Source organism: Bos taurus, chromosome 28 (assembly GCF_002263795.3).
Source record: "Bos taurus isolate L1 Dominette 01449 registration number 42190680 breed Hereford chromosome 28, ARS-UCD2.0, whole genome shotgun sequence".
Lineage (NCBI taxonomy): Eukaryota > Metazoa > Chordata > Mammalia > Artiodactyla > Bovidae > Bos > Bos taurus.
Window position 1 is genome coordinate 28,135,515 of NC_037355.1, and position 9,568 is coordinate 28,145,082.

The 9,568-nt window shown below is 48.8% G+C and overlaps 1 long non-coding RNA gene across 1 annotated transcript; it reads left to right on the top strand.

The window, feature by feature from the left end:
* Nucleotides 1–1,537: 1,537 nt before the first annotated feature.
* On the top strand, nucleotides 1,538–9,186 carry LOC104969714 (uncharacterized). Its single transcript, XR_816223.4, has 3 exons — nucleotides 1,538–6,699; nucleotides 7,042–7,128; nucleotides 7,422–9,186. It is a non-coding gene; the product is annotated as an uncharacterized lncRNA (long non-coding RNA).
* Nucleotides 9,187–9,568: the final 382 nt, after the last annotated feature.

A 9,568-nucleotide genomic window follows, 5' to 3' on the forward strand; every position in this document is an offset into this window, starting at 1 on the left:
GAATCAAGATTGCCGGGAGAAATATCAATAAACTCAGATATGCAGATGACACCACCCTTATGGCAGAAAATGAAGAGGAACTAAAAGCCTCTTGATGAAAGTGAAAGTGGAGAGTGAAAAAGTTGACTTAAAGCTCAACATTCAGAAAACGAAGATCATGGCATCTGGTCCCATCATTTCATGGGAAATAGATGGGGAAACAATGGAAACAGTGTCAGGCTTTATTTTTCTGGGCTCCAAAATCACTACAGATGGTGACTGCAGCCATGAAATTAAAAGACACTTACTCCTTGGAAGGAACGTTATGACCAACCTAGACAGCATATTCAAAAGCAGAGACATTACTTTGCCAACAAAGGTTCATCTAGTCAAGGCTATGGTTTTTCCTGTGGTCATGTATGGATGTGAGAGTTGGACTGTGAAGAAGGCTGAGCACCAAAGAATTGATGGTTTTGAACTGTGGTGTTGGAGAAGACTCTTGAGAGTCCCTTGGACTGCAAGGAGATCCAACCAGTCCATTCTGAAGGAGATCAGCCCTGGGATTTCTTTGGAAGGAATGATGCTGAAGCTGAAACTCCAGTACTTTGGCCACCTCATGCGAAGAGTTGACTCATTGGAAAAGACTCTGATGCTGGGAGGGATTGGGGGCAAGAGGAGAAGGGGACGACAGAGGATGAGATGGCTGGATGGCATCACTGACTCAATGGACGTGAGTCTCAGTGAACTCCAGGAGTTGGTGATGGACAGGGAGGCCTGGCATGCTTCGATTCATTGGGTCGCAAAGAGTCGGACACGACTGAATGACTGATCTGATCTGATCTGAAACTACTCTAATCACCATTTGTATAGAGGACTATTAGTTTGTATCTTTCCAAGATGCTTGCCTGTGTCCCTTCCCCTGGTCACAGCCCATGTCCTGGCCACAGGGGTGGATATATGATCCAGGTTGGCCATTCACAGCACCCCACCCACCTGGCAGCAGTGATGGGTCCAGTCGTTCTTTCCTGTGACTGATGTGTAGACTCTGGGAGCAAGCAGCTCTCTCTTTGCTTGAGCCGCCAAGTTCTCTGCCACACGGAGAACACTTCAACAGGAGTCAGAGTGAATGAGGCCAACAGGTGAAAAGAAACAATAAAGTGTTGATGAGAATCAGGCAGCACCGGGGACAGCCTTCGGGGCACTGACCTCACAGTTGCCATCACAGAGGCCCTGGTTCCTAGACTTTATCCTTCACTTCCAAGAACGGCCCCAATATCTTCCTATTTTATGAGGGCCAGTAAATTATTTCTCTGCCTAGGCTAGTCTTGAGTTGAGTTTCTGTTGCTTGCACCAAAGGGTCCTGGCTGATACGGTCCTGTTTCCACACTCTCCCATCCCCAGTGGCCAAGCAGCCGATGAGAGAAAGGAGCATGGTTCCCACCCAGGCTGGTGGCCCTCTCTCCAGTTGAGAGAGGTCACCCGAACACTTTCTGATGAGCACGTGAGTACTTGGTCCTATTGGGGTGACGCTAAAAAAGCACAGGAGTGTGACTGCAAGAAAAACCCAAGCACAATGTGTGACTGCAAGAAAAACCCAAGCACAATGTAAATAAGATAATGCATGAAAGCCTCTCTGTTTTCTACCCAAAAGGACACCCATTTCCATTCTTAGAGAATCATTCCTTTGGGCTAGTGTTTCTTTTGAAATATAAGCTGGGAGGGTAGCTCAGGAGGCAGTAAGGCAGCCAATTTGGCAAAAATTTCATATACCTGAATGCACCAAATTCACTAGATTTAAAAAAAAATTATAGAAGCTTGTTTCTTTTAACTAAATATAAAATTTTCAGCACTTTCTATAAAATGTTGACACTTGGTTTTCAACATGAAATGATTGTGATACTTTAGCTTGGCAGCAATTTGAAGAAAGTGTCTACAGGAAAGGGTAAAATTGTTCACGTACCTGAAGAGAAGTTAGTGGTGATAAACTGCACCAGGAGTGATGATTTTTAAAGGAAGATGTCAGGCTGAACTGAGACAAGATAATTCATCTAGCCACTCATTTATTTAACATATACATCCTGGTTATCTGCCCTGTGCCAGGCCCAGGACTCAAGGAAACACATGTGACAAGACATGATCCACGCCCTCAAGGACCTCCAGCAGGGAAAACCCAGGGAATCAAGGAAATGCAGCCCAGGGATCTTAGGATAGAATATAGGCCAGGGAGGGACAGAAGCAGAGTGGAGGTGGGAAGGAGACATGATGTTTGAGCTGGGTTTTGAAGAATGTGTAGGAGTTTACCATGTAAAGGAAGAGAATGGAGAAAGTTTTTCAGGCAGTGCCGGGGTCCAGCCCCAGCTGATCCAGGGTATTTGAAGGAGAGACGGCATAGGCGACCTATTTATTTAAATATTTATCAAAGATATAAAGAGTAATAGAATGAGGATAGCTCAGTAGGAAAATTCAGTGAAGAAAAGAGGCTGAGCAGCTTGGTTTACCCGGGAGACCAATAAAACTTCAAGACAAGAAGTTTGCACCTCTTACGTAGGCCGCAGGCGTCCTTCTGTTCTCCCGAAGGAGAGGAGACACTGAGGCCTCCCCGGTCGGATCTTAGAAGCCCAGGCATAATTAGCAAGCATGGCGGGTTCCGCACTCCAGATGGAGACTTAGCCAGAATTTGAGAGAGAGAGCAACATGGGGAGACCAAGTTTCGGTGAACAAGGCCCACACTTTACTTTTCAAAGTAGTTTTTATACCTTAAGTTGTGCATAGAGGATAATGGGGGAAGGGGTGGAGTCATGCAAGGACAGCAGTCCTAATCGAAGCCAGGCTTTCAAACTTACCATATGCAAAAGTTCAGGTGAATTACATCATCTTCTGGCCAGGAGGCCTGTTAACATTTTAAGAAACTTATCTTTCTCTAAAGGTGATTTTTCCAAAGTCAGGCACCAGCCTCCAAGAAAGCATTGGACAAAGCTGCATTCCTATAGGGCAAAGGTGAGGTGGGCTCAATCAAGAAAAGAATTAACTCAAGGGTCCCAGGTTACAAACATTGAGGCTACTACTTACATTTCTATACACCCATTATATCAATCAATACACTGCCAAGGACACAGTAGGTAAGGAGTATGGAGACTTAGCAGCAAACATTGGCCCAATAAGTGAAAAACCCTTCACCAATACAATTTCTAATCAATCTTTTAACTACTCAAAGGAATCTGTGTTTAGACAGTTTAGAACATCTCCTGCCTCTCACAGTTGGGAGGCTCTGAACAATCACATGTGGCCGGAAAAACCTATTCAGGCAGGCTAGAGGATTTCCAAAGGAGTTTGTAGGTTGAAAACACTGTCACACCCAGGAATTATTAACTGGAGCTGTAAGCTAACTCTCTTTTTTCAGAGAGAGGTAGTGGGGGACAGCCCCCCATAAAGTCAGAGGTGTAGGTGAAAGCACAAAGCAGAAAGTAGGCAGAGATGCTTGAGAATTTCCAGGGGGACTCCTGAGGCTCCATCCGCCTTTTCGTATGCCGAGCCTCCTTCCTCATGACCTTTGTCATGGGTGGAGCTCCTCATGCTGGCTCCCGGCAGTGATAGAATTCCAGTTGAGCTATTCCAGATCCTGAAAGATGATGCTGTGGAAAGTGCTGCACTCAATATGCAATATGCACTCAATATGCAATATGCCGGCTCCGGGCAAGGCAGGAAGTACAGACTAAACTAAGACTCTGAGGTACAGGAGGTGGAGAGGAAGAAGAGGAAGAGGAGGAGCAAAAGGACTGCGGGGGTCAGATCATCAGGCCCCTAAGAGGTCAGTCAAAATGAATTTGACTTTCACTCTGTGGGTAATAGGGAGTCACTGAGGGTATTATGTAGAGGAAACAAATCCTGCCTCCATGGCAGCTGTGACCAAGATGGACCAAGAGTCCTAGAAAGGAAGGGGCTAGAAGGCCAGTTTGAAGGCTGCTGTAGTTGTCCAAGCAACAGATGAATCGGGCTAAGTTAGAATTTATTCATTCAACATACACTTATCGATCACCACCTGCTTAGAGACAGGCACAGATCAGGTGATCAGTGCTGGGGATTCAGCAGTGCGTAGAAGCCGGGTGATCAAAGGGGAGGAAAGCATTCCAGCCACAGAGAACAGAGTGTGGGGGCCCTATGGTGGGAAAGATTTGGATTCTTTTCAGGCAGGGAAGCAAGAACCATGTGGCTAGAGCCTCAAGACTGGGAGGCTGGGAGAGGCTAATACTGAGGCCAGTCTTGCGATGTGTTGCTCATCCGCATTTATCTCTGCCCTTCAAGGACCAATGTATACGCTACCTCCACCAGGAAGCCTCCCCTGAACACTGATTAGGGTAGAGTAGCTCCCAGCTACTGTTAACAGGATGATCACTCGAGCAGTTTCTGCCCCAGAGTAAGTAATTCATAGTCTTTTGAATAAATGACTATTAGAAATAGGGGGAAAAAAGAGTGGTGTGAGAGAGATAGTGAGGGGCAGTGGGTGGTCACAGAAAAGTGGGAAAGCTGGTGGCCTGAGGGGAGCAACGTCAACCTGGGTAATAGCCTCAACAGTGTTTTTCAGACTTCAGGTCGTGACAAAATTTAGTGAGCACACGATAAGCATTTTATTTTAAAAACTAAAGTTAAAATATTGAATGCAGAGTGTGGGAAGGGGTGGTATTGCTTCATGAAGGCCTATTCTGATTACATGCTCACAGCCCAGTGTAAAATCTACTTCTTCCTGTGGTCAGGGAAAAAGAGTTCGAGACCCTCGTAATTCAGATATAGATTTAGCTCTTATATCAGAGGGCTTTCCAGGTGGTGCTAGTGGGGAAGAACCCACCTACCAATGCAGGAGGCATAAAAGATGTGGGTTCAATCCCTGGGTCAGGAAGATCCTCTGGAGGATGACATGGCAACCCACTCCAGAATTCTTGCCTGGGGAATCCCATGGACAGAAGAGCCTGACTGGCTACAGTCCATGGGGTCGCAAAGAGCCAGGTATGACTGAAGCAACTTGGCACTTGTATCAGAGGCTAAAAATAACAATGATTTAAACAAAATAAACACTTACGTGTCTCTCTACTGGCTGGAATGGTGACTCTGGGGTGAGTGAGGCCCAGGCTGCTTCTCCGGTTGTATCACCTCAGATGGAGCAGCTGTGTCTGTGTTCCCAAGTAAGGAGTTGGGCTGGGGGGTGGGGGTATGGCAGCTTCTCCTGAAGACCACCACCAGGAAGTGGTGCCTGTCACTTCTGCTCATGGGGAGCTGCAAGGGAGGCTGGGAGGTGTGGCCTTTGTCTAGGTGGCCAGGGGCCCCGCCATTATCGGGGGGTTCTGTAACTCTAGGAGAGGAGCATGGAGGTGGGCTCGTCCTGCAGCCTCTGCCCTGGCCTGTGTTTGAGGAACTGCTAGGGATCCCGTGGGCTTTGGGACCTGTTGTTGCCTGGGCACAGGCCCTCCTCCCCTGGAGGGCAGGGGAGGCCTCCTCCCATCCCACCCCACACCTCTTGTCTCGGGACTCCACGTCCCTCAGAACTCCCCACGCTCTTTGGACTCAAGGAGTGAAGGAGATGGCCCGGGTCAGTGCATCCACAGCACAGGGCCTGGTGCGGAGCAAGTCCTCTGGGAACCAAGCCATCTGCAAGTGTTGCCCTCCACCCACCCTTCTCCTCACTTAGCTGGATTGACTGTCACAGTCCCCAGGGGCCCAGCACCCAGCCGCCCACGTGCCCTCTTCATCTGGCACTCAGCCTCGTGCGCTTTGTTACCAGTGCCTCTGCCTCGCCTCTATAAAGCGGGACTACGGGGGAGCCTGGTAGGCTGCCATCTCTGGGGCCGCACAGAGTCGGACACGACTGAAGCGACTTAGCAGCAGCAGCAGCAGCAGCAGCAGTGAGAGGACTCGTCACAGACAGTTGTGTAACAATGTCCTCGTCCGTGTAATGCTTGGATGAAATCATGCACGTGAAGGCTCTGACCTGGCTGGGCCTGAGGCCACTGTCTGCCCCAGCCGCCCGCTGGGGAACTGTGTCAGCGAGGTGACCTCCTCGGCCCCTCCCTGCCATGTGGCAGTGTGCTCAGGCTGAAGGGAGAGTGCATGGCTCTCTCCTCCTGTCCCCTCAACTGTAGGAAGCACCCCGGTCCGTCTGGCCCCAGCCTCTCGACCTCCAGTCGTCACTCCATCCTTTGGTCTTTTGAGCCTTCCAAAAGATGGCTCCCACAGCTCACAGCCCTTCTCCAGCATTCTTTTTAAAGCACAGTTAATTTTGCTCTGCAAATGTGTGAGCCCTTGGGGTTAATTAGAGGAAATGTGGAATGTGAGAGGGAGAGCAAGAAAATTCTGAGCCTGTCAGGACTCCTGCCTTTGCACTCTGGCACAGAATCACAAAACCGGGTAGTCTAGTCCCACCCCGTCCTCTCACAGCTGGAGAAACTGGGGCTCGTGGGGAGGTGCTGACCCACGTTCGGAGACCGGACCAGGCAAATCCCAGGTGGCCTCGCTTCCGAGCTCTTCCCCGACACACACTCCTGTCCGCGTTTGCCATGGCTTGTTTTCTGCGGTACTTTCTGTCTCACTGCAGGATCACCCAGCAGTGGCCGAAGAACGCGGAGGCTCACACTGGAGTCGGCCTGGCCAGGTTCACGTCATGGATACAGGAATGAATCAAGGTCACCCCCTGGAGGCGAAGTTGTTGCCTGCATGAACGGGAGTGGATGGGTAATAATACCTGTCTCTTGGGGTTGTTGGGAATATTAAGCAACATAATGCAATAAGCACGTGGGATGCTGATGGAAAGAGAGAAACATTTGTGTTTTCCTCCTTTCCCTCACCTGTGTTGCTCAAAAATAAATTTTTTAAAATTATTTTTTAAGCTAGGGGGTGTTTTGTTGCTGTTGTTTTGTGTTTGGTGTCTTATTTGTTCTTGGTCAAAACTACCCCCTCTTTAAGCTCACTCCACCCAAAGAGGATGAGACCAGCCACAGGCATGGGGCCCACAGGGTAGGTGGTGGGGAGGCTGGTTCTCTATGGGTTTATGTGTGACTTTCTTTTTTCTTTTAGATTTGTTCTCAGGTCCTGGCTACTCACCTGAGAGCAGTAAATACACAGTCCTTGTCTCCAGGAGGCTCAATCCGGTGGAAAAGCGAGGTACCAGACCAGGGTGGCAGCCACAGTGCAGGGAGCGGGTGGGATGACCAGGGCTGACGGACCATGTCCAGGAGGAGCAGTGGCAGCGGGCATCCCAGTCACTCGCTTTCTGCGTCAGCTCCTGGGCCTGCCCTGGGAGATGCCCTCTGTCCACCGCCCTGGGAACCCAGGACGCTGGGCTATGATGACAAGGGATGAACTTTTCCAGAAGCCTGGGCCCTGCCTAGCCTCTGCCTCCCCATTGCCTGAACAAATGCTGATCATGAAGTGCAAACACCAACATTTCCCTGCAGGCTGAAGATACTCACACTTCCTAAGGGGTGGACACAGGCACATACGGCAGACTACAGGCTCCTCGATCCAGTACCCAGGCCTGGCTTGGTGACTGACATTAGATGAAACAATAAAAGGAAGACCTACTGCCAGGGGACCGCTGGACCTCCTGGCTCCTGCCCGTGACCTGGCCTGCAGACCTCACACTGCCCCCACCCAGAGACAGGGGCCCAGTCCTGGCTCCTCACGGGCTTCTTCCTGCCCTGGCCTCTTGCACATCCTGCCCTCACCTAAGGGACATGCCCTGCTCCCATCTGCTTAGTCTGGATGCCACATCTGGCTGCATATCAGCATTATCTAGTGATGGCTCCAACGCAGAACAATGAAATCAGAATCTCTGTGGGTGGGGCTTGGGGCCTGGACTCCCTCAGGTGATCCCAATATGCGACCAGGGTTGAGCTACTAGGTAGCTCCTCCCCGTGTAGCGGGCCTAGCTGAAGTCCCATTCCTCCAGGAAGCTTTCCTGGCTTACCCCTGTGAGGGTGACCATCCTCCTCTGGGAGCCTGGGGGCCATACAAGGAGCAGTCACTGGACACTGATAACAGCCTGCTTTGTGTGAGGTAGTAATTAGGAAACAGAATCAAGGCTTCACACTAGCTGCATATCCTTGGTCAGGTTACCAAACTTCTCTGAGACTGTTTCCTCACTGGCAAAATGGGCATTAATAATAGTACCTACTTCACAAACTGGTATAAGATGCTTCCACTGACCAATCCAACCTCAAGGACCCCACACCTCCCCATGGCACCCCTACTTCCAAAACTATAGGTCCCCACAAACCCAGAGAATGAACCATTTTCCAGGGATCTCCATCTCCATCTCCAACCTACTTTCTCCTGCAACCTGCATGCTGGGAGCAGCTTCTAGGCAAGTCATATCCATCTTTACACTTCCTTCCAGGAAGACTTCTGGGCCTCCAGGTGACAAGGTCAGGTGACCTCTGACCTTGCGGGTGACAGTGAGAAGTGTCAGAGAGCAGAAAACCAGTGCACACAGACTCCCCCCACCCAGAAGGTAGCTCCTTTTCCTTAGGATCTATTCCAGCCAGACGGGCAAAGTCTGCTCTATGGGCTGGCACGAGGGGCAGAGCTAGACATTTATGCAGGGTCTTCACTGTTGAGAAACCACTTCTATGTGATCCTTGTGAGATGACTTCTCCACCTCTGCAGATGACTTGACCAAGGTCATGGTTATCAAGTTCTAGGGCTAGAGCTGAGAGTATCAAGAAACTAGGAACAATAGAAATATTAAAAAACAGAGAAATGATTAAATTCATTAGAGTACATCCATATTGTGGAATACTACATCAACTACTACAGTCATATTGGGGTGGGGGAGAGGAATAAATTAGCAGTTTCAGATTAAAATATACATACTACTATAAATAAAATAGATAACTAACAAGGACCTATGTATAGCACAGGGAACTACACTCAATATCTTGTAATAACCTAAAATGGAAAAGAATCCAAAAAGAATATATATATTCTTTACTGAATCACTTTGCTGTATATCTGAAAATAACCGACATTGTAAATCAACTATATTTCAATAAAATTAAAAACAAAAATTTTAAAAGGCATGTCTTCAAATAATTTTAATGACATAGGAAAAGATTCATAACAGGCTGAATTTTAAAAAGCAGAATATAGAGTTTGATCTCTGCTTTGTGATATAGATATATTTATTGGCCTATCTACAAATATATATCAGAGAAGGCAATGGCACCCCACTCTAGTACTCTTGCCTGGAAAGTCCCAAGGACAGAGGAGCCTGGTGGGCTGCAGTCCATGCGGTCGCTAAGAGTCGGACACGACTGAGTGGCTTCACTTTCACTTTTCACTTTCATGCGTTGGAGAAGGAAATGGCAACCCACTCCAGTGTTCTTGCCTGGAGAATCCCAGGGACGGGAGACCCTGGTGGGCTTCCGTCTATGGGGTGGCACAGAGTCAGACACGACTGAAGTGACTTAGCAGCTTAGCAGCTACAAGTATATATAGCGCGTATATTTACAATAATACCAAAAATGTTTCTAAGTTGTTTCTGGTCCTCCCCCAGTAAATCAGGCCCCTCCTCGCAGCCCCACCCTCATGGAGGTCTAACATA